Source organism: Erythrolamprus reginae, chromosome 3, assembly GCF_031021105.1.
Source record: "Erythrolamprus reginae isolate rEryReg1 chromosome 3, rEryReg1.hap1, whole genome shotgun sequence".
NCBI classification, from domain to species: domain Eukaryota; kingdom Metazoa; phylum Chordata; class Lepidosauria; order Squamata; family Dipsadidae; genus Erythrolamprus; species Erythrolamprus reginae.
This window is the reverse complement of record NC_091952.1, coordinates 44,638,696-44,665,194: the sequence shown is the minus strand read 5'-3', so window position 1 is coordinate 44,665,194 and position 26,499 is coordinate 44,638,696.

Genomic DNA, 26,499 nt, shown 5'->3' with positions numbered 1-26,499 from the left:
TGGTTCAGCACGGTTTTGTGAAACATAGAAACATAGAAGTCTGACGGCAGAAAAAGACCTCCTGGTCCATCTAGTCTGCCCTTATACTATTTTCTGTATTTTATCTTAGGATGGATATATGTTTATCCCAGGCATGTTTAAATTCAGTTACTATGGATTTATCTACCACGTCTGCTGGAAGTTTGTTCCAAGGATCTACTACTCTTTCAGTAAAATAATATTTTCTCATGTTGCTTTTGATCTTTCCCCCAACTAACTTCAGATTGTGTCCCCTTGTTCTTGTGTTAACTTTCCTATTAAAAACACTTCCCTCCTGGACCTTATTTAACCCTTTAATATATTTAAATGTTTCGATCATGTCCCCCCTTTTCCTTCTGTCCTCCAGACTATACAGATTGAGTTCATTAAGTCTTTCCTGATATGTTTTATGCTTAATTATTATTATTATTATTATTTATTCGATTTGTATGCCGCCCCTCTCCGAAGACTCGGGGCGGCTCACAACATGTAACAACAAATCATGAATAATCCAACAGTTTTTAAAATGTTTAAAGATTTAAAAGACCCCATATACTAACAGACATACACACACGCATACCATATATAAATTAAACATGCCCAGGGGGAGATGTTTCAATTCCCCCATGCCTGACGACAAAGGTGGGTTTTAAGGAGTTTACGGAAGGCAGGAAGAGTAGGGGCAATCCTAATCTCCGGGGGGAGTTGGTTCCATAGGGCCGGTGCCGCCACAGAGAAGGCTCTTCCCCTGGGGCCCGCCAACCGACATTGTTTAGTTGACGGGACCCGGAGAAGGCCCACTCTGTGGGACCTAATCGGTCGCTGGGATTCGTGCGGCAGTAGGCGGTCTCGGAGATATTCTGGTCCAGTGCCATGAAGGGCTTTAAAGGTCATAACCAACACTTTGAATTGTGACCGGAAATTGATCGGCAGCCAATGCAGACCTTCCACCATTCTTGTAGCCTGTCTTTGGACCCGTTCAATTTTGTCAATATCTTTTTGTAGGTGAGGTCTCCAGAACTGAACACAGTATTCCAAATGTGTTCTCACCAGCATTCTATATAGCGGGATCATAATCTCCCTCTTCCTGCTTGTTATACCTCTAGCTATGCAGCCAAGCATCCTACTTGCTTTCCCTACCGCCTGACTGCACTGTTTACCCATTTTGAGACTGTCAGAAATCACTACCCCTAAATCCTTTTCTTCTGAAGTATTTGCTAACACAGAACTGCCAATACAATACTCAGATTGAGGATCCCTTTCCCCCAAGTGCATTATTTTACATTTGGAAACATTAAACTGCAGTTTCCATTGCTTTGACCATTTATCTAGTAAAGCTAAATCATTTACCATATTACAGACGCCTCCAGGAATATCAACCCTATTGCACACTTTAGAGTCATCGGCAAATAGGCAAACTTTCCCTACCAAACCTTCCCCTAGGTCACTCACAAACATATTAAAAAGAATAGGACCCAGAACAGACCCTTGTGGCACACCGCTTGTAACCTGACTCTGCTCAGAATACTCGCCGTTAACAATAACTCTCTGATGTCTACGCTTCAGCCAGCTGCAAATCCATTGAACTGGTAACAACAGCGGCAGCAGCAGGTTCCGCTCACTCAGGACGCACAAAAGTATCATGAGCACAAGCGTGAACTGGTAGCAACAGATTTTTGAACTCACTACTGTTTGGCATCAGGTGGGTTCCACTTACCTTCGCCACCAGTTCGCATCGTCATGTTTCACGCACACATGTGTCTCCTTATGCATTTTCGCTTCCGTTCATGCTCAGAAGCCGGATTCAGCCCGAAACACAGCTGAGGAGTTGATCAGCTGTGCTTCAGGTGAAGAACTAAAGGTCGGAAAAGCCATCCAAAGATGGAAATATTCACCAAAAATTCAAAAAAAGAAAAAAGATGGCAGCACCCATGGACCAGCACTGGCCAAACCGGATCCGTGACCCGTGTCACATCACCAATGGGTCACTAACGGTTCAGTGATCTGGTCCATACTGGGAGGACCCCACCCCTGCTTAGCATCCACCTTTGGTGCCGGGTGGTCAGTGACAAGTTGTCCACGGCAGGTTATCATAGACCAATGATGGTGAACCTTTTTTTCTTTGAGTGCTGAAAAATAATGCCATAAAAATCTAATTAAATAATAATAATAATAATAATAATAATAATAATAATAATAATAATAAAAAAGACATGATGCTGTGGCACAGGTGATCCACTGGAACTTGTACCGGAACTTCCATTTACCAGTGGCAAAGAACTGGTGGGATCATAGCCACCCCGAGTCTGCGGAGAGGGGCGGCATACAGATCTAATAAATAATAATAATCATAATAATCATAAGCCCGAAAAAGTGGTTGAAAATGAGCAAGCAAAACAACTGTGGGACTTCCGACTTCAGACTGACTGAATTCTGAAGCATAACACACCAGACATCCTGATTGTGGAGAAAAAGAAAGTATGGATCATCGACATCGCAATCCCAGGGGACAGCAGAATTGAGTAGAAGCAGCTAGAGAAATTAGTGAAATACGAAGATCTAAAAATTGAGCTGCAACGACTTTGATATAAGCCAGTGAAAGTGGTCCCAGTGGTATTTGGCACGCTGGTGGCAGTGCCAAAGGATCTCAGCGGACATTTGAAAACCATCGGAATTGACAAAATCTCCATCTGTCAATTGCAAAAGGCCGCTTTACTGGGATCGGCAAACATAATTCACCGCTACATCACGCAGTCCTAGGTGTTTGGGAAGCGCCCGACTGGTGATGAAATACGAAATCCAGCATAGTGATCTTGTTTGCTGTATTGTATTGATAATAATAATAATAATAATAATAATAATAATAATAATAATAATAATGCACGCACAAGTGCCCACACCCATAATTTAAGGCATGGGGTGGGCGAAAACAGTTCCCCCCCCCCCGGAGGCCCTCTGGAGGCCAGAAATGGCCTATTTCTCAACTTCTGGTGGTTCCAGTAGGCTTGTTTTTCACCCTCCCCAGGCTCCAAAGACTTCCCTGGAGCCCTCATCCCTCAGAGGCCCTCTGGAAGTTAAAAACACCCTCCCAGAGCCTTTGTGTGAGCCAAAAATCAGCTGGCTGGCACAAACATGCATGTTGGAGCTGCGCTAGGGCAAGCGCTCGCGTGGCCCTTCTGACAGTCACTGATGCCCTGGTCACATCCCACCTTACGTACTAAAATGTGCTCTACATGGGGATGCCTTTGAATAGCACGGTAGACTTCAGTAATCTGCATGTTTCTGTTCACAACACTGTATTCTGGGTCAGTTGAAATTTTGGAGTGAGATTGCATGTGGGCACGAGCTCTACTAACCCCTCCTATAGAACTGCAGAGGATAGTGCATAAGGTCAAAATGAAAATCCAATGAAGTTTCAGAATTGGAATTGAAGAGAGATAAGATGGCAGGATTCCATAAACTGCAAGGTTGAGCACTAGACCTAAATTGGTTTGAAAATCAGTATCCCAGATACCTTGGTTAAGATGACTCCTGGCATTTTCAAGACCTAATGCAGGGGTGAAATGTTCCTGGTTTGCTCGTGCCTGTCGGTCATTGGAGAGCTGGTTGCAAAAGCAGTGTGAGGCTCCACCTACCCACTTGGATGCCAGCATTTGGGTTCTTTTATCCTCTGTGCATGCACAAAGCATCATTCATTCATTCATTCATTCATTCATTCATTCATTTATTTATTTATTTATATTTGTATGCCGCCCCTCTCCATAGACTCGGGGCAGCTCACAGCAATAATAAGAACAATATACAGTAACAAATCTAATAATTAAAAAACTAAAAAAAACCTTATTTAAAAATAAAACATACACACAAACATTCCATGCATAAAATATATAGGCCAGGGGAGATGTCTCAATTCCCCCATGCCTGACGGCAGAGGTGGGTCTTAAGAAGTTTGCGAAAGGCAAGGAGGGTGGGGGCAGTCCTAATCTCTGGGGGGAGCTGGTACCAAAGGGTCGGGGCCACCACAGAGAAGGCTCTTTTCCTGGGTCCCGCCAGCCGACATTGTTTAGTCGACGGGACCCGGAGAAGGCCCACTCTGTGGGACCTAACTGGTCGCTGGGATTTGTGTGGCAGAAGGCGGTCCCGGAGATATTCTGGTCCAGTGCCATGAAGGGCTTTATAGGTCATAATCAACACTTTGAATTGTGACCGGAAACTGATTGGCAACCAATGCAGACTGCGGAGTGTTGGTGTAACATGGGCATACTTAGGGAAGCCCATGACTGCTCTCGCATGCACCAAGGGTAAAAGGACCCAAATGGCAGCATCTGGGTGGGTGGGCGAAGTCTCATGCTGCCTTTGCAACCAGCTTTCCAATGATCAACAGGCACGAGTGAACCAGGAACATTTTACCCCTGACCTAATGGACAGAGACGGTACAAAGAAAGTCCTAAGTATTGAGCTTTGCTATTCACTTTGGTTAATTGGAATGATTTGAGACAGTCTCTGAGAACTTGGGACTCGTAGGAGGGGGAAAAAATCAATTTCAATCAGAAATTAAAGAGTTGGAATCAGGCCCTGGCACTCCCAAAAATCAAACCTATCTCCAACTGAAAAACAGTACTGTAGTAAATCAATGACTGAAACTATAGGAATATATGAGTGAATGACATTTAAGTAAGCAGATGTAGCCATTTAAAAAGAAGAAACTGAGATCCAGTTTGGTTTGGTGAAGGCAGCAGGTTAGAGTTGAGTTCTAGTTCTGTCTTGGGCATAAAACCAGATAGATGACTTTGGTCCAATCATTTTCTCCGAGTCCTAGGAAAGAGGTAGCAATAGAAAACTATTGTTGGAAAAAAAAACCTTGCCAAAAACCCTATACAAACTGGCCCAGGAATCAGGGGCAGGCAAAGTTGGCTTTTCTATGACATGTGGACTTCAACTCCCAGAATTCCTGAGCTAGCATGATTGGCTCAGGAATTCTGGGAATTGAAGTCCACAAGTCATAGAAGAGCCAACTTTGCCTGCCCCTGGACTCCAAATCATTGCCAGGACTCAAGGCTATCTCCAAGGCACAAAAGAAAGAGAATGAAATAGTATGATACTCCCTGTTGGTTGGAGAAATAATTTCCAGAGTCATTTTATAGCTATTTGTTTGATCTTGTTTAACAAACTGACTGCTACCCTATACATAACAATCCAGCAGACTAAGGCCAATTAATTGTATTCTGGTTGGGCAATCTCTACCCTTCCTTCCCACAACACACATACACAAACACACAGATGACAGCAACGAAGGCAGGATTTCATCGTCTTCCTTACCCAATTCTTAACAATTCAGAAAATTGCCAGGTCCCTTTAAATCCCCTCTGTGAAAGAGCAGGCGGCTGAAGAGATAATTGCAGGCACCTGCACTACCTTTTTTTCTATATAAGCCTTTTCTCCAGCACCACCCGGCTAGGTTGCGATAAAACAGCAGTCTTGATGAAGCAGGGGGGGTGGGGGGAGAAAGGAAGAAAGAAGATGAAGTAAGGCTCGAATATTTTTTTGGGGGGGGGAACTGTAGTCATCAGGAAATGGAAGTCTAGGAGCTAAAAGGTGTTTTTCTCTGTAGAGGGAGGGGTGGTCAAGATAAAGTATAGACCCTTCAACAAGGGAAAACAATGGTGCAAGAGTTCTATCTGCTGAATGCTAAAAAGGAACAACAAACAGAAGAAAAAAAAAGAAAATTCAGAATAATTACAACTAGAAGAAGAAAACAATTGATATAACAGTAGTAGATGTAATAATAAATGAGGGCCAGTTTGTTAAAGGCTAGTCAATCTTGGGTTAGTCATTCTTGCTCAGCCCTAAGAATCTGGACATCTGAAAAGCTGTATGGTGGTTAGTCATGAAAGCTGACTTTGGGCCATTGTCTCTCAGCCCAACCCATTTCACAGGGCTGCCGTTGTAGGAAAATAGGAGGAAGGAGTAGTAGGTGTTTGGCTGCCTTGAATTACTTACAAAGTAATAAAGATGGAATAAAAACCAAATATATTGTAGGAAAATAGGAGGAAGGAGTAGTAAGTGTGTTGGCTGCCTTGAATTACTTACAAAGTAATGAAGATGGAATAAAAACCAAATATATTGTAGGAAAATAGGAGGAAGGAGTAGTAGGTGTGTTGGCTGCCTTGAATTACTTACAAAGTAATGAAGATGGAATAAAAATCAAATATATTGTAGGAAAATAGGAGGAAGGAGTAGTAGGTGTGTTGGCTGCCTTGAATTACTTACAAAGTAATAAAGATGGAATAAAAACCAAATATATTGTAGGAAAATAGGAGGAAGGAGTAGTAGGTGTGTTAGCTGCCTTGAATTACTTACAAAGTAATGAAGATGGAATAAAAATGAAATATATTATAGGAAAAAAGCCTTGAATTACTTACAAAGTAATAAAGATGGAGTAAAAATCAAATATATTGTAGGAAAATAGGAGGAAGGAGTAGTAGGTGTGTTGGCTGCCTTGAATTACTTACAAAGTAATAAAGATGGAATAAAAATCAAATATATTGTAGGAAAATAGGAGGAAGGAGTAGTAGGTGTGTTGGCTGCCTTGAATTACTTACAAAGTAATAAAGATGGAATAAAAACCAAATATATTGTAGGAAAATAGGAGGAAGGAGTAGTAGGTGTTTGGCTGCCTTGAATTACTTACAAAGTAATGAAGATGGAATAAAAACCAAATATATTGTAGGAAAATAGGAGGAAGGAGTAGTAGGTGTGTTGGCTGCCTTGAATTACTTACAAAGTAATGAAGATGGAATAAAAATCAAATATATTATAGGAAAAAAGCCTTGAATTACTTACAAAGTAATAAAGATGGAATAAAAACCAAATATATTGTAGGAAAATAGGAGGAAGGAGTAGTAGGTGTGTTAGCTGCCTTGAATTACTTACAAAGTAATGAAGATGGAATAAAAATGAAATATATTATAGGAAAAAAGCCTTGAATTACTTACAAAGTAATAAAGATGGAATAAAAATCAAATATATTGTAGGAAAATAGGAGGAAGGAGTAGTAGGTGTGTTGGCTGCCTTGAATTACTTACAAAGTAATAAAGATGGAATAAAAACCAAATATATTGTAGGAAAATAGGAGGAAGGAGTAGTAGGTGTGTTGGCTGCCTTGAATTACTTACAAAGTAATAAAGATGGAATAAAAACCAAATATATTGTAGGAAAATAGGAGGAAGGAGTAGTAGGTGTGTTGGCTGCCTTGAATTACTTACAAAGTAATAAAGATGGAATAAAAACCAAATATATTGTAGGAAAATAGGAGGAAGGAGTAGTAGGTGTGTTGGCTGCCTTGAATTACTTACAAAGTAATAAAGATGTAATAAAAATCAAATATATAACAACCTTCCCAAAAAACTGCACCTTGACACCACCTTTTACATTTACTATAGAGAACACACAAAATGTATGTTATACTCTTTTAGTAGTGCAAGCTGGGATGGAGTTAAGAGTCATTGTTGAGAACTCATTGGGCTTTAGGGTTTTTTTCTTTAACTGTTGCATTTTTTGTCACAGAATGAGGAAAGATTGATTATTAATAGGCATGCTACTAATTAAGGAAATATGTGAGATAAGGGGAACCAAACAGTGAAAGAAAATTTATGGATTTACACTAAAAAATTATTGACAAAGAAATGGTGGTAATGGAAGGCATGATATACTTCAGAAATACCCAGTTTGGTTAAACAGGTAACCAACAATCATGGCCACATATTGACTACATGTAAAAGAAATTGTGGACTTATACTCTGACTAAAAAGTTTTCAGTCTCCCTTCATTGTTGATAACATCTCTAATAGGTTTGCAGGAAATTGAGAGAAATTTTACAAAATCTGAACAGATGTCTCCCATGTAGTTCAGTTTTATCTTTAGCAGTTGAGAAATTAAAGAGACAAATACTGCATTTCCAGGAACAGTGAGCATGTCATAAAAACTATATGTCCATATTTTTAAAATGTTCTTATAATGTACTTTTTGGAAAGAATCTCACTGATCAAGTGTCAAAGGGCTTTTCTGATATAATCTATTGCCTGTGCAATAACCTCTGTAAATTTATAGCATAAGGGGTTTTGAAAACAAATCTAAGTTACCTTAGCAGTTGAACTAGTAGAGATGATAGTTCTACTGATGATGTGTGTTTGGATTTAAAGAAAAAGCAACGGAGAACCAGTCTCTAGTATCTTTAAGCAGATCAGAACAGGAAGTCAGGTTGCTCCTGAAACTCTTAACAGCTTAGGCAATGTGGAAAGAGATGGCTACTGGTTTGATTAGCAGCTTTTTATGATCCTAGATGAAGTTGAAGAGTAACAGACCAATTTCCTAAGAAAATAAAACCGGAATGGAATTTCAATCCATACTCTCATTTCAGACTAAATAGAGGCAGCCCTCAATTTGCAATCGCAATTGAGCTGGAAATCTATGATCGTAGATTGTAGTGGGTTGTAAATCAAGGCGCCCAAATGACAAACTAATTTTCTGGCCCTTTTTGTGGTGGTCATTAAGTAAATGCCATGGTTGTTAAGCAAATGCCACAGTATTGAAGTGAACCTATTTATTTTAATAGACTGGGGGTGATGCAACTATTTACAGTGATGGGGTTACTTTGTGGGTCAAAAAGCAACCATTCCATGGCTATTGTGTCTTCAAGCAGGCATTAAGCAAGGATTACCTATATGCATTGTACTAGTCATGGTATATACGCATTTTATTTATTTGTTTATTTTGTCCAATACACAATACATATAGAAGAGAATAGACATGAGGTAATATATATAAAGAAAAATATAAAATAGAGAAGAAGATATATGAAAGGAAGAAAATATATATGATATGTGAGATAAAGGAAAGACAATTGGACAAGGGACGAAAGGCACACAGGTGCATTTATATACGCTCCTTACTGACCTCTTAGGAACCTGGAGAGGTCAATTGTGGATAGTCTAAGGGAGAAACGTTGGGGGTTAGAAGTTGACACTATTGAGTCTGGTAATGAGTTCTAAGCTTCGACAACTTGATTGTTAAAGTCATATTTTTTACAGTCAAGTTTGGAGCAGTTAATATTAAGTTTGAATTTGTTGCGTGCTCTTGTGTTGTTGCGGTTGAAGCTGAAGTAGTCATTGACAGGTAGGACATTGCAGCATATGATCTTGTGGGCAATACTTAAATCGTGTTTACCTTTTACATTTACCTTTTGTAATAATGACTCTTCAAATAATCCTCAAGATGTGGGTTTGTCAAAACATTTATGGTTTGAAAAAAAAATGAAGCAAATATTAATTCATAAAAGTGTATTTTAGTACATTGGGCTTCCCAGAGAATATACCTGAAATAATGGACATCAGATTTTGTTGGCAGTATAAACATTTTCAAGTTCATTGACCTGTATGATATGGTTATGGGATTTATCTGTCAATTTCCTAAATAGATTAGATGGAATTCATTCATCTGGTTGTATTTTCTACTTTATTATGGAATTGGCTACATTAACAGAATCATGCAAGTTTGAAAGTAGAAGTCTCTTGCTGTCATTTTTACAGGCTGAGAAGCTAGTGAACAATTTAATAATAATAATAATAATAATAATAATAATAATAATAATAATAAAAATAATAATAATAATTTATTAGATTTGTATGCCACCCCTCTCCAAAGACTCGGGGCGGCTCACAACAGTAATAAAAACAGTATAACAATGGGACAAATCTAATAATAAAAATATATAAAAACCCCAATAATTAAAAACCATGCAGCACATACACACCAAACATGAAATATAAAAAGCCTGGGGGAGATGTCTTAGTTCCCCCATGCCTTGGGATATAGGTGGGTCTTGAGTAACTTGCGAAAGACAAGGAGAGTGGGGGCCGTTCTAATCTCCGGGAGGAGTTGATTCCAGAGGGCCGGGGCCACCACAGAGAAGGCTCTTAACCTGGGGCCCGCCAAATGACATTCCTTTTGAGCCTCTTCACCCATCCACTATCTAGTTGTGGATTTTTTGAAATTATCTGATATCTTTTTTGTGGAGTTGGATTTTAATGTATTCAAGATTTATAGAATTGCTCTGAGGGAAATGCGCAATTTCTTAACGTGACATATAATTTGGGGAAATATGTAAATGTTAAGGATGTTAATGTGGTTGAAATATATACCAAAGCTTTAGAATCTCTTCGCACTCTAAAAGAATTATATTGGAAAAGCGATAGTCCAGATGTTAAGAAAGAGCTTTTGGAATTGTAGTATTTATCCAACTTGGAAAAGGCATAAAGTTTAGTAATAAAAATGAAGCAATTTACACAACTGAGGCAGCGGTTTTGTGATAGTTTATGATATTTTTTTATTTAGTGGAGAGATAGGCAGCAAATTACATTTAATAAATACTATATGGTATTTATTAGTAAACCAATGGACATTGATAAGTTTAGTCCATAGCTGTCTTGTAAAGAAAAAATTAAGCAGTAAAATGAGATACCGGTAGTTCCAGAATATTTGCTTCATTGTCCCTAATTTCCTGGTGAGAGTTTCATAGAAATTGCCTCTTATAAACTGGATCTTTGTAATTACAAAGCAAAAAAACAAAACCCATCTAAAAGTTATTGCCTGGAAATAATAGTGAACACAATACTTCATTCTAACTAATTATTTACAAGACTTGTAACTCTTGGTTTTAGCTCTATTTCATTAACAAGCTCTTGGTCATGGTATGCTGCTGGTCACCCAAAACATTCCTTTTAATATAGTAAACAATTGCTTTTAAATGAGATTGTATATTTTCACTCAGCTAAGAAAAACCTGCCCTGAAGAGTTTAAAATAGGGAGTACCTATGCACAATAGATATGCATTTTGAATGACTTGTCATTTCAGGTACTTTAAAATCATGAGACAAATTTATTTTCTTAATGCAAAAATATCTAAGAACACTTGTATCAATCCCCCTGCCTTCTACCAACCCCCCTGGTGAAGTTCAAAAATTTCCCTACTGGTTCTATGGGCATGGCAGGGGAAGGATGGTGCAAAATCTCTATTCCCAGTGGGAGCCAGCCAAGGTGGCATTTGTCTATTCTCAGAACTACTCAAAATTTCCACAACTGGTTCTCCAGAACCTGTCAGAACCTGATGAATTTCACTCCTGCCCTGCCGCCCATGTTTATGTTCAAATTGTATCTACCTCACCCTTGCACTTTTGCAATGTTGGGCCAAAGAATGTCCCAGAGAGGGAGTTAAACTTTTCTTTGTACTTGGGAAACTCCCTTCAACCCAATCCTGTCCCTCCCATCTGTAAAACATCAGAGAAATTTTGAGAAAAACGTTAATTGATTACCCATCACTTCGCTGAAAACGGAAAGGGCTGGCAAAGAATAGTTAATGGCAAATAGGTTTTTATTTCTAGATGAATCTGACTAGTCTTGCAGTCTAAGGCAAGCAAGTTCAAAACTTTCGTTACCATGCCAAAACTGCCTGTTTTTCAGACAAAACTCTCAGATTATTACCAGCTACAACTAGAGAGCCAGTTTGGACCAGTGGCTAAGAGATACTAGGCTAGAAAGCTGGGGAGTCATGAGTTCAAGTCCCACCTTAGCCATGAAAGTCAGCTGACTGATTTAGGGCCAGACATAGTTATCCCACCCACATCACAGGATTGTTGTTGGGAAAATAAGAAAGTGTGTTGGATATATTCACCACCTTGATTTATTTGTAAAAATAATAAAAGGCAGGATACAAATACAGTAAATCTTAAGAGAAATGCAGCAGATAATACTTCCCGCATCTAGCTATCTCTGTTTAGGAAAAGTGATGCTGGATTTCAGTCTGTAGGAGAACTGATTTCAGGCACAGCAGCATTAAAGATGGAAAGAGCTGGAAAGAAATGTACAATTGCCTAAGATTCTATCTTTTAGTGAGGATATAAAATAGTTGCACAGGTGTATGACTGTTCAATCCAATTCAATTCAATTTATTAGATTTGTATGCCGCCCCTCTCTGAAGACTCGGGGCGGCTCACAACAGTAATAAAACAATATTATTGCGAAACAAATCTAATATTAAAAGAAGCATATAAAACCCTATCATATTAAAAAGCAAACAGCACATATATACCACACATAAATATAAAAATATAAAAATATAAAAAGCCTGGGGGAAAAGGTGTCTCAACTCCCCCATGCCTGACGGTATAGATGGGTCCTGAGTAATTTACGGAAGACAAGAAGGGTGGGGGCAGTTCTAATCTCTGGGGGGAGTTGATTCCAGAGGGCTGGGGCCACCACAGAGAAGGCTGTTCCCCTGGGGCCTGCCAAATGACATTATTTAGTCGACGGGACCCGGAGAAGGCCAACTCTGTGGGACCTTATTGGTCGCTGGGATTCGTGCGGTAGCAGGCAGTTCCGAAGGTACTCTGGTCCAATGCCATGTAGGGCTTTAAAGGTCATAACCAACACTTTGAATTGTGACCGGAAACTGATCGGCAGCCAATGCAGGCCACGGAGTGTGGTGGAAACGTGGGCGAATCTGGGAAGCCCCACGGTGGCTCTTGCTGCCGCGTTCTGCACGATCTGAAGTTTCCGAACACTTTTCAAAGGTAGCCCCATGTAGAGAGCATTGCAGTAATCAAACCTTGAGGTGATGAGGGCATGAGCGACTGTGAGCAATGACTCCCTGTCCAAATAGGGCCGCAACTGGTGCACCAGGCGAACCTGGGCAAACGCCCTCCCTGCCACAGCTGAAAGATGATGTTCCAATGTCAGCTGTTATATACTGTATTATATAACTTGCATAGTTAATACAATGATTATGTACATGAAAATCTAGATCTGCAGGAGAGGATATGAGGATTAACACTTTTTAAAATGCAATACTTTTATTAAACGAATAGATTAATAATTTATAGAATAGAATAGAATTTTTATTGGCCGAGTGTGATTGGACACACAAGGAATTTGTCTTGGTGCATATGCTCTCAGCGTACATAAAATAAAATATGTTATGTTAATCATATTAATATTAATATAATTTAATATGAAAATATTAAATGTTCTGGCCAGAAACATCATGATGGAGAGGCATCCAGCCCCATTCTTCCCTCAGGGACCTTTGCTTTGACTTCAGGAGGCTCCATGAAAAGATCTCTTTGGTTCACTTTGTTTTTATTCAGACGCAATGGGCTTATTTTCAGAAATGCCAGGGAGTCATCACTAGGGGATCCAGACTCAGGTGATCCCATGGCCTGCCAGTCTGTTGCTGCAAGCTTCGGGCCTTACTTTCAACTGAGCCAGGTTTTAATCCAGGGCCTCTTTGAGGGCTTTAACCTCCTGTTCCTGCTGAACGCAATGGAGGGGATGCTGCACAGCCTCTGCAGAGAGAGGAGACTCCATAGTTTCTGGAAATATCAAAGCCCCCAAAAGCAGTCTGAAAATCGCTCACTGGCATTAGTCCACTGATGATTAATAATAGAATAGAATAGAATAGAATAGAATTTTTATTGGCCAAGTGTGATTGGACACACAAGGAATTTGTCTTGGTGCATATGCTCTCAACGTACATAAAATAAAATATACATTTGTCAAGAATCATGTGATACAACACTTAATGATTGTCATAGGGGTCAAATAAGCAATGAAGAAGCAATATTAATAAAAATCTTCGGATATAAGCAACAAGTTACAGTCATACAGTCAACATGGGAGGAAAAGGGTGATAGGAATGATGAGAAAAACTAGTAGAATAGAAGTGCAGATTTAGTAGAAAGTCTGACAGTTTTGAGGGAATTATTTGTTTAGTAGAGTGATGGCGTTCGGGAAAAAACTGTTCTTGTGTCTAGTTGTCTTGGTGTGCAGTACTCTGTAGCGACGTTTTGAGGGTAGGAGTTGAAACAATAATAATAATAATAATAATAATAATAATAATAATAATAATAATAAATAATTTATTGGATTTATATGCTGCCCCTCTCTGCAGACTCGGGGCGGGTAACAACAATAATGAGAGAGCCGGGGTGGCGCAGCAGGTAGAGTGCTGTACTGCAGGCCACTGAAGCTGACTGAAGATCTGAAGGTCAGCGGTTCAAATCTCATCACCGGCTCAAGGTTGACTCAGCCTTCCATCCTTCCGAGGTGGGTAAAATGAGGACCCGGATTGTGGGGGCAATCCACTGGCTCTGTTAAAAAGTGCTATTGCTAACATGTTGTAAGCCGCCCTGAGTCTAAGGAGAAGGGCGGCATAAAAATTGAATAAATAAATAATAAACACTACATGTACAATCCAATAATAAAAAACAACTAAAAACCCCTATTAAAACCCCTATTATAAAACCAAACATACACACAAACATACCATGCATAACTTCTAATTGTGTAGATTAACACTCTGCATGGACCTTAAACTTAATGGATTGACTAGAAAATGTGACATTTGCATAGAACGGTCTACTCTGAGGGACCAATGCAGGCTAGCATTGCAGCATTTATTTCTTAGTAACAGACACAACAGAACACAATCAATTGGTGTAGTGGTATTAATCTCTCAAGACTTCCACATAATATAAAGTTACACCCATCAGATTTTAGCTTATCTAGCTATACAGCGTGCGTTCCAAAAGTAATGCAATTTTTTAAAAAAAGTAATTTATTGAACAGATTTGCACAAACACTTAAAATTCTTCAAAGTACTGTCCTTGGGCCTCTACACATTTTTTTCCAGCGACTCTACCATTGCATTACTTTTGGAACGTACCCTGTAATCTATTTCTTTTTCTGCATCTGTGCAATGATAATTTCATTTCATTGGTAACCTGCATTTTGAAGGGTACAGAGTACCTCTTAAATAGCTGAATGGAGTAGTTTGTAGCAATTTGTGACTTACTGGTAGTGTTTACTTTGAGCAGAGGATTAACACAGCCAGAAGAAATTAGAGTGATCGTATCCTTTGGTACAGAACTCAATTGCAATATTAACTGCTCTACTAAAATTGGAGAATGGAGTTAATAAGAAATCTTGTAACTTGCTCTTTGGGGTTGGTGAACCTTTTCCTGATTTTGAAGATTCAGGCAGCTCCTTCAAGCAGAGTAAATTATTTATTTATGTGTCAAAACGTGTACAACATAACATGTATGGTATAAACATAAACAAAAGCAAAGTAGGCATAGGTAAATTTATTTATTTATTTATTTTATTTATTTATTTATTAGATTTATTTATTATATTTGTATGCCGCCCCTCTCCGAAGACTCGGGGCGGCTAACAACAATAAAGACGACAATGTAACAAATCTAATATTAAAAAATAATTTTAAAAACCCCAATTTAAGAGACCAATCATACAAACAAGCATACCATGTATAAATTCTATAAGCCTAGGGGGAAGGGAAAAAAATTCAATTCCCCCATGCCTGACGACAGAGGTGGGTTGGGGCAACTCTGATATCTGGGGGGAGCTGGTTCCAAAGGGTCGGGGCCGCCACAGAGAAGGCTCTTCTCCTGGGTCCCGCCAAATGACATTGTTTAGTCGACGGGACCCGGAGAAGGCCAACTCTGTGGGACCTAACCGGTCGCTGGGATTCGTGTGGCAGAAGGCGGTCCCGGAGATATTCTGGTCCGGTGCCATGAAGGGCTTTATAGGTCATAACCAACACTTTGAATTGTGACCGGAAATTGATCGGCAACCAATGCAGACTGCAGAGTGTTGGTGTAACATGGGCATGCCTTGGGAAGCCCATGATTGCTCTTGCAGCTGCATTCTGCATGATCTGAAGTTTCCAAACACTTTTCAAAGCCCCATGTAGAGAGCATTACAGTAGTCGAACCTGGACAATAGGACAGGAAAGGTAGGCACGATGGTGCGCTTATGCAAGGCCCCTTACAGACCTCTTAGGAATGGCGTGAGGTCGACTGTAGACAGTCTTAAGTTTACCGTTTTTGGGGTTTGGAGAAGAAACCACAGACCCAGGTAGTACATTCTAGGCATTGATCACTCTGTTGCTGGAGTTGTATTTTCTGCAGCCAAGTTTTGAGCAGTTTACATTGAGTTTGAATCTATTGTGTGCGTGTGCGTTGTGGTGGAAGCTGAAATATTCATTGACGGGTAGGACATTGTGGTAGATGATTTTGTGAACTACTGTATATTTAGATCAGATTGAAGGTGATGTCGCTCTAATATATCTAAGCCCCAAATTTAAAGTCTGGTGAAATAAGGAAAGTTTGGACTGCAGTAAAGTATTAGAGGAGAGAACAGAGTTTGACATAAAATCTATTTTGCATGGACTCAGAAAACTTTCTGCCCGTGATGTTCTGCCCCATTGTTGATGTTTTCAGCTACTTCTCCATTTATGTTCTACGCCGTGAAATGAGGCAAAAAAGATTCTCACCATTTGTCTCAAGCAACAACATTGGCAGGCCTGAAGATCCAATACCCAAGATGGTTTCAGCTAGCTTTGATAAAAAAGAAACTCTCTCTATTTAGCTGTGAATATGGCAGATCAACTTTGTCCTTGATAGTAAAGTTCAGTACATTAAAGGCTGACATTAGGACCATTATGGAGAAAGGAACAGTAAGTGTCATTTATTGAACACAGGGAGATTAGAGCAAAACACACTTAAATTTTGGAAGGATGTTTAGGCAGCTGCTTGACCCTGAGCAGAGCAATGTTGACATTTTGTTGATAGCAGCAGGAGATGTAATTTGGAAAACTACTTTCACTGTAGCCATGAACTCCAGACGAAATTTTATTTCCATCAGTTATGAGGTTAATGATGGGCTATTCACTGTGGCAGTTCTAAGGATAAAATGCTTGAATATTTATATTGGCATACAGAATATCGCATTATGATTATGACAGCAATTCCAAGGGGCCCTTAAAAAAGAAAGCAGTCAAGTTCTAAGCTTCTCCCTAGTGTTCTTACAGGGAATGGAATTCTTAAGATCTCCTGTGAAAACTTCTTTGTGGTCCCACCTGCTGTTAAAGCGCAACAGCTGAGTTGTGTATCCTTACTCAAAATAACCAACCATTGTGATGTTTTCTTGTGATGGGCCTCAAAAGGAGGCACAGTGGTTGGAGTAGGCAGCTGAGCTGGGCTGGCAGCTGAGACAATTTGCTGCAATGGATTTCTGAGTGGGAAAAGGTGGACAGTCACCAGACTTTGGCTGGGATTAGATGGTTCCTCTTGCTAATAGCTCTCAGTTGCCTCTTACGATTAACAAGGATGTTGTTGAGGTGGTTAATGTTAGATTGGCGGGTAAATGAAGGAGTGAGCCATAGTAACCATTCAGCACTTTATTTTCTCTAAGCTGTAGCTCAATGGGGGTGAACCTTTTTTCCCTCTGGTGCTGAAAGAGTATGTGCGTGCGCTATCGTGCATGCGTGAGTTCCCACACCCATAATTCAATGCCTGGGGGAGACAAAACCAGCTTCCCCCATCCCCTGGAGGCTCTCTGGAGGCCAGAAACGGCCTGTTTCCCAACTTCTGGTGGGAAATCTCAACTTCACTGCCAAAATTCAATGCCTGGGGAGGGCAAAAACAGCTTCCCCCATACCCCAGAGGCTCTCTGAAAGCCAAAAACAGCCTCCTAGAACCTCTGGGTGAGTCAGTCAGGCGGTAAGGAAAGCAAGTAGGATGCTTGGCTGCATAGCTAGAGGTATAACAAGCAGGAAGAGGGAGATTATGATCCCGCTATATAGAGTGCTGGTGAGACCACATTTGGAATACTGTGTTCAGTTCTGGAGACCTCACCTACAAAAAGATATTGACAAAATTGAACAGGTCCAAAGACGGGCTACAAGAATGGTGGAAGGTCTTAAGCATAAAACGTATCAGGAAAGACTTCATGAACTCAATCTGTATAGTCTGGAGGACAGAAGGAAAAGGGGGGACATGATCAAAACATTTAAATATGTTAAAGGGTTAAATAAGGTTCAGGAGGGAAGTGTTTTTAATAGGAAAGTGAACACAAGAACAAGGGGACACAATCTGAAGTTAGTTGGGGGAAAGATCAAAAGCAACAGGAGAAAATATTATTTTACTGAAAGAGTAGTAGATCCTTGGACAAACTTCCAGCAGACATGGTAGATAAATCCACAGTAACTGAATTTAAACATGCCTGGGATAAACATATATCCATTGTAAGATAAAATACAGAAAATAGTATAAGGGCAGACTAGATGGATCATGAGGTCTTTTTCTGCCATCATACTTCTATGTTTCTATGTTTCTATGTCATAAATCTGTTGGCCAGCACACACATGCATGTTGGAGCTGAACTAGGGCAACGGCTCAGGTGCAGCTCCCTGAAACTTAAAACAGCATCCCATTTCTCTCCCTTCCAAGCCACCCTCATAATCACCTTCCTGGTAAAATATTTGGCACAATTTTCTATTCTCCTTCTATGTTGCAATTTAGATTGTGATTAGCTTAAAGATGTGCAGCAAAATAATAATGTTCTGTTGCATTGTATATATTCCTGCTTTCTCTTTCCTCCTCCTCCACTCTCTTGATTGCTTTCATAGAATTGGACCTTCAGCTGTAAACTGCTCAGAGCAAAGTTCCCTAATGTTCTGTAAAGCACAATCGCACTAATGATGCTGTGTATATAATTAGTTCATTCAATAGTCTTGCTATTGGGAAGGGAGAGAAGATCTTGTGGTATTTTAATTAGCCTTCCCTAGATTGTTGTTAACCAGATGAGTTAAGATTAAAATTCTCACTGGCTGAGCAAACTCTGGGAGTTTAAGCCTCAAAACATTTAAAGGTACCAGTTTAGAGGACCTTGTTTTAGGGCAACTAACTGAATTGCCTAGGCTTTTATGGACAAAAACATTTCATTCAATACATCCAAAAATGATAAATACAGCTGGATCTATCTCTATATATTTCAAATAATATAGAAAGTTACGACTATCAAATCTGGGTTATCAAAATCTCACTGCAATTGTGTTGCTAGCATCTAGTGGTCATCCAGACTTTTGCAACCTAGATCTAGACCTAAATCATAGGGCTGTCTTGCATTGCAGCCTTGTCCATAAATCAGCTAGTAATAACATAAGAGATTGGCATAATAAATCCTTTTCTGGCTTTCTACCCCTTCCTCCACTTTGGCTAAAGTGATGACACAGTTTTCTGTCCAGACTCTTCATTACAATTCCCAATGGAATAAATTCTGCTTTTCTCTTCTTCCTCCTTTTGCTTTCCTTTTCTTGGGTAGATCTTAAGGATATATGGTTTCCATCGATGGACCTTTTGTGTCTACTCTCCTGCACTAACATTCAAACTTTCTCACCCTTTATATTGACTGGGGGAGAAATAAAATTTCTTGCCTGTGAGTTGAGTGGCTACATACATTAGATAAATCAATGAACACAAAAGGAAGCATTGCTGTTTCAAAATTCCTTCGGTGAAGTTCTTAAACCATCCAACAAACCAGCCTCTCACCATTCTGCTTATTACATTTCAATTTTTGGCTTCTTTTCTATCCTAATTGTCACTAGGGATTCAAACCCACCTCTGTCAGAAATGTGGTATATAGAGATAGACAGAAAGCCGTTGATTGGCTTATCATCAAGGTTTAACACAGTTATCATCAAGATGGTAATTGGCTTACCATCAAGGTTTACCATAATCAAGGCTTATCTTCAAGGTTTTCCATAGGCTGATCATGCTTCCAGTCACAACACTGCACAGGGAAGGAATAGGCACAATAGGTGAGCAGCCAAAAGCTGAACACTGTCACACATTTTGCACACATTTCAGCAATAGAGTGTTCAACGCCTGGAATTCACTACCTGACTGTTGTTTCTTCCCCAAACCCCAAAATCTTCAACCTTAGATTGACTACAGTTGACCTCTCCCCTTTTCTAAGAGGTCTGTAAGGGGCGTACATAAGCGCACCATTGTGCCTACCATCCCTGTCCTACTGTCCTATTGCCCTCTTTTGTTTATATATACTACTATCCTATACAGTAGAAACATAGAAACATAGAAGACTGACGTCAGAAAAAGACCTCATGGTCCATCTAGTCTGCCCTTATACTATTTTCTGTATTTTATCTTAGGATGGATATATGCTTATCCCAGGCATGTTTAAATTCAGTTACTGTGGATCTACCAACCACGTCTGCTGGAAGTTTGTTCCAAGGATCTACTACTCTTTCAGTAAAATAATATTTTCTCATGTTGCTTTTGATCTTTCCCCCAACTAACTTCAGATTGTGTCCCCTTGTTCTTGTGTTCACTTTCCTATTAAAAACACTTCCCTCCTGGACCTTATTTAACCCTTTAACATATTTAAATGTTTCGATCATGTCCCCCCTTTTCCTTCTGTCCTCCAGACTATACAGATTGAGTTCATTAAGTATTTCCTGATACGCTTTATGCTTAAGACCTTCCAGTACTTGTTTGACAAATAAAAAATAAAATAAAATAAACACTACAGATAACACAACTACCATAATTCATAGTAGCAGGGATTAGAAAGAGCCCACTTCTGCAGAATGGAATGCAACCCACTATGGATATGAAGATGACATTAATGGGGATGGGAGTGGTAGCAATACTTTTGTGCCCAGAAACCCCTCCATTATCTAATGTATTCATCCCATCTACTAGCTTCAGAGGCAGAGTGTGCACTTTACAACTTTCAGAAAGACAAATGGCATTGGCAATCATGTGTGGAAGCATTTTTCCTCATTAGGGCCTGTTTTCTCACTAATTATAATGGTGGCCTATGCATTATTGAGACAGCAAGAAAGGGAAAACAATGTTTTGGTATAATTGCACCATTCCATGGCAATGCTAAGGGTTAAAATGCTCCTTTTCTCAGACTTTCCTAGATTTATAATAGACATTAAAGGGACTCCATATGCCAAAATCCAAGCGCCCTGTTGGAAGCATTGCACATGTGGGCAGATGTGCATAACATAAAAGTCCAATAATGATCTGTGCCAAATGAAGTATATAGTAGTTCCCTACCGCCCAAACTGCAAGGATAGGTGAGTTCCTGTTAGGTGGATAAGCTGTTTAAAGTGAATGACAGGTTGGTTTTATACCTTCCTCTCCCCACACACTTCCATTTTTCTGTAAGAAAAAGTGCACGGGAGGATCGGAGACACAGATGTTTTTCTGGGCAAGCCTCCAAAGTTGCATCAGGATCTCCAGTGGTGCAGTTATTGTAGGGAGAGATCAAAGAGAGAATGAGAAGGTGCATGCAACAAAACTTGACTATAGAGAATTTCATTTGGAATTCTATTATTGTATCCTTGAATACTTTTCTGCTACACCATTTCTTCCGATCTATACTCCAGCATACAAATGTATTATAGAGACCATGAAGAAACAGGGATTTTGTTTTCTCTGAACTGATGATCTTTCTGGATGCAAATGAAGTACAGTGGTACCTCTACCTAAGAACGCCTCTACTTAAGAACTTTTCTAGATAAGAACCGGGTGTTCAAGATTTTTTTGCCTCTTCTTAAGAACCATTTTCTACTTAAGAACCTGAGCCAGGAAAAAATTCCCAGGAAATTTGAGAGCAGCATGAAGGCCCTGCCAGTTTCCTGCCATTTCCCCTTTAATCCCGGCCATCTCAGGCTTTTCTGGGCTGCCAGAAGAGCCTTTCGGTGTCGCTTAAGGAGGCTTTGGCATCCAGAACGAACGAAGCATATTCCTTTCTCTGGATGCTTGGAGACGTAATAAACCTCTGCCAGTGCTCAGAGAAAATAAACGGTCCCTACTCTGGGCAGCAACTGTCCTCCTCCTCTTCTTCCTCTTCCTCCTCCCACCTAAATTCCAAGCTTTTATTTCTTTCCTAATGGTTTTGCACGCATTATTTGCTTTTACATTGATTCCTATGGGAAAAATTGCTTCTACTCACAAACTTTTCTACTTAAGAACCTGGTTACAGAACGAATTAAGTTCGTAAGTAGAGGTACCACTGTATCGCAAAGCAAGACCTGGAAACTTAATCATTACACCCGTGAGCCCCATTTTCCCCTTACCTTTACCTTCCCCCACATATATAAACAGGGTGCTCAAAGTACAGTCTAGCCAGCCTCTTTAAAGATGTAGTGCTCTCTTGGTAGGTCAATATTTGGCAAACGTTTGCCTGGAGTCCTTTCACCTTTCTCTAAGTAGAGGGCGGGGGCAGGTGATGCGTTGTGTCCTTCCTGCCCACATATTCTCAAAGCACTGAAGTGCGTCTCCTCCTCCCCTGCTTGTTAACTTTTGATTCGTCAATTGCTTTCAACCTGAGGTCACTTTACATCTTTTCCCTCTGTTGAGCAAAGTTAACAAAGTGTCCTCCCTGTCCCTTTTTGATGAATGTGACTGAAGGGTAGGCATCCAATTGTCCCTTTCCTTGGCTTTTTAGTCCATTTTGCATACTGGAACGGAATGATTTGTGAAACAAGGCTCATTATTTCTGAGGGCTGAGCCCCTCCATCTGGGATTCTCTGGAGATGGCAGAGGACTTCCCTTGTCTTCAACAAGGATGTTGGGCTGGAGCAAGCAAATCAATGCTGGTTCTGCTTTTTTTCTCTCCATATTTTGTTTCTGCTGTACAATTCAAAGGCAAACCTCTCTTTTAAAACAATTTATTTATTTATTTATTTATTTATTCATTCATTCATTCATTCATTCATTCATTTATTTATTTATTAGATTTGTATGCCGCCCCTTTCCGTAGACTCGGGGCGGCTCACAACATAATAAAACAATTCATAACAAATCTAATAATTTACAATTTAAAAATTTAAAGTAGTTAAGAAACCCCCATTTTTAAGCAGACATACCTACAAACATATCATACATAAATTATATAGGCCCGGGGGAGATATCTCAATTCCCCCATGCCTGACGACAAAGGTGGGTTTTGAGGAGTTTACGAAAGGCAAGGAGGGTGGGGGCAGTTCTAATCTCTGGGGGGGGGGGGAGCTGGAAGGTATAAAACCTCTCTTTTAAAACAATTGCTGCCAATCTGCCTTCCACTGAGGACCTGTATACTGCACGAGTCAAAAAGAGGGCTGTGAAAATATTTACTGACCCCTCACATCCTGGACATAAACTGTTTCAACTCCTACCCTCAAAACATTGCTACAGAGCACAGCACACCAAGACAACTAGATGCAAGAACAGTTTTCCCCCGAACGCCATCACTCTGCTAAACAAATAATTCCCTCAATACTGTCAAACTTTTACTAAGTCTGTACAACTGTTTCTACTAGTTTTTTCCTCATCATTCCTATCACCCATTTCCTCCCACTTAGGACTGTATGACTGTAACTTATTGCTTGTATCCTAAGATTTTTATTAATATTGATTGTTTCTTCATTGCTTATTTGACTCCTATTACAATCATGATTCTTGACAAATCTATATTTTCTTTTATGTACATTGAAAGCATACGCACCAAGACAAATTCCTTGTGTGTCCAATCACACTTGGTCAATAAAGAATTCTAAAGAATTTTGGCTTTTCTCAGACTTGCTTGGTACATTTGCAGCTTCAATTGGGCCAATGGGGGATTATGGTTGAATGGCACAATAGGCAGAGGATGCATCTCTAAAACAGGGATCCTCCCCCCCGTAGCTGAAGAATGCTGGTGAATGTGTTATTTTAGTATGCCCCATAGAGCACAGTTATCATCTTGCTCCCAATAGGCTCATAGGAACATTACCTGATATGCTGCTATGGTTCTCACACTCCGTGGCCAATGTCACTGACTACAATTTCAAAGAGGCAAGTGGTCCCTGCAGTGTGGCACCTTGAAAAGAGGAGACAAACTCTCTTCTCTTACAGCCCCAGATGGACATGGAGTTGATAGTTTGTACAGATTATACAGCTGTACACACCAAGGTCCAAACCCACAGCTGGGTTCTGATGCACGAGCCCTCAAAGCCACTCTAAGATGTGGCTTTGGCTGATGTGACAGAATTGAATTACCAGCAAGTTCTGCATTTTCCTCTGAATTGCTTCCAGATTTAATCTCCAAAGAGTGAGAGGAGTAAAATAAATACAGTGTCTGAACCAAAACCTCCAAAGGCTCTTAACTCAAGTAAGCCTGCTAAGTAACTAACTTATAAATTAGTTTAAATTGGCACTTTTATCTTTAGATGGGAACTAGAAAATAACCAACTGACTTTATTATGCTTATCTCATATAAACAGAAAATGTAACCTATTTGTGATTGGCCTTTGATATTATTACTGATCAGCATTTATCTACCAAAAATCCTGGAACACAGGAGAGCTACCAGAAGATTGGAAATGAGCCAATGTAGTCCCTATCCACAAAAAAGGAAAAAAGACAGACCCATGCAACTACAGACCAATTAGTCTGACTTCTATACCTGGAAAAATACTGGAAAAAATAATCAAAAACAACTTTGCTACTACCTAGACAAGATAATAACTAACAGACAACATGGGTTTGTCAGAAACAAATCATGCCAAACCAATCTCATATCATTTTTCAACAACAATAACCAAATCAGTAGACCAACGCAATGCTGTAGACTTAATATACTTGGATTTCAGTAAAGTTTTTGATAAAGTAGATCACAGTCTCCTAATCCACAAATTAGAAAAAAATGGGGTAGATTATAACACATGTATATGGATAAACAGTTGGCTGATCAACCGCACTCAATGAGTTGTCCTTAACAGCTCCAAATGGAAGGAGGTAGGCAGTGGGGTACCACAAGGTTCAGTCCTGGGCCCTGTGCTCTTCAGTATTTTTATTAATGACCTAGATGAGGGAATAGAGGGGGAACTAATCAAATTTGCAGACGACACCAAGCTGGCAGGGTTAGCCAACACCCTAGGCTCAAAATACAGAAGGACCTAGATAGATTGACACTGTGGGCCCAAACTAACAAAATGATGTTCAACCTTGAGAAAAGTAAAGTCCTTCACCTAGGTAAAAAAAATCCTAAACATGCATACAGACTGGGAGGAACCTCACTTAGTGACTATGAAACAGATCTCGGAGTCTTGGTGGATATGAGCCAGCAATGTACAGCAGCAGCTTAAAAAGCCAACACAATCTTAAGCTGCATCAACAGGGGGGATACACTCCAAGACTAGGGAGGTATTAATACCACTCTATAATGCCGTAGTCAGACTTCACCTGGAGTATTGCATTCAGTTCTGGTCACCACACTTCAAAAGAAGCATAGAAACTCTGGAAAAGGTACAGAAAAGAGCAACCACCAAAATGATAAGGACTAGAAACCAAGACATACAAAGAGAGGTTGCAAGGACTGGGCATGGATAGTCTAGTGAAAAGAAGGGCCAGGGGGGACATGATAGCATATACAGGTACTTAAAGGGTTGTCATGGAGAGGAGGGGGTCACTCTATTTTCCAGAGCACCAGTAGGCCACACGAGGAACAATATATGGAAGCTTGACCAAGGAGAGATTCAACCTGGAAATAAGAGAGAACTTCCTGATGGTCAGAGCAATCAACCAATGGAACAGCCTGCCAGCGGAGGTTGTGAATGCCCCAACTCTTGACATATTTAAAAGGAGATTGGACTGCCATCTGGCTGGGAAGGTGTAGGGTTTCCTGCTTGATCAGGGGGTTGGACTTGATGACCTGCATGGTCCCTTTCAACTCTAATTAATTAATTAATTAATTAATTAATTAATTAATTATTTATTATACAAGTATACAAAGGTTGTGTATAGCCTCCTACAGTGAGCAGAATTTTGTAGTCTATCTCCAGTGCTGTTCAAGTAAACTTGGCTCAAGCAGACAATGTGGTCTGCACTTGTAATTTGGGGAGTGGGGGATGTATCTCCTTCACTTTCAACTGGCTCGCTTCTAGCAGAAGTGGTTTGCTTGGTGGACTTTTCTGGATCATCAGCTGGTTCAGATGAGGACAACAAAAGGATTCTTGTCCTGGACTGCATTGAGCCCTGTGGATTGTGGATTGTAGAGTTAATGAAGCACTGTAGCTTATACAACAGTACAGATTCCATTACGGAATACAGGGAGAAATGGAAATGTATGGGAAGTGGGTTGTTTTTCAAGGTGAACATGCCAATGCACTCAAGGAGCAAACGTCACTGTGCCGTGCACTAAATGAATTAGCAACTAGGTGGAATGTTAGATTTACGGAAAGGAAAATTTGCAGTGTAACTTCGAGCTCTGTTGTAACAATTCATTCCTTATTACTCATGTTTTGCATCCCATAGCAAAACAAATGCCCAGGATGCCCCTAACCAAGGTTGAATACACAGACCTTTTCCTGAAGTTTGACCTAGAAGCAGCGTAAACATCCAGTGGAGGCAAACCTGGGTCTGCTGGGTCATTTCAAAGCTGTCAAACTCCTTTCCGCTTGCCGAACTCACCCAAAGGACCCTGCAGAAAAGACAGGAAGGAATTGCAAGCTAAGGAAATGACAGCCACATATCAGCAATGATTTAGTACTCTCACAGGTGCTTAATTATCTTT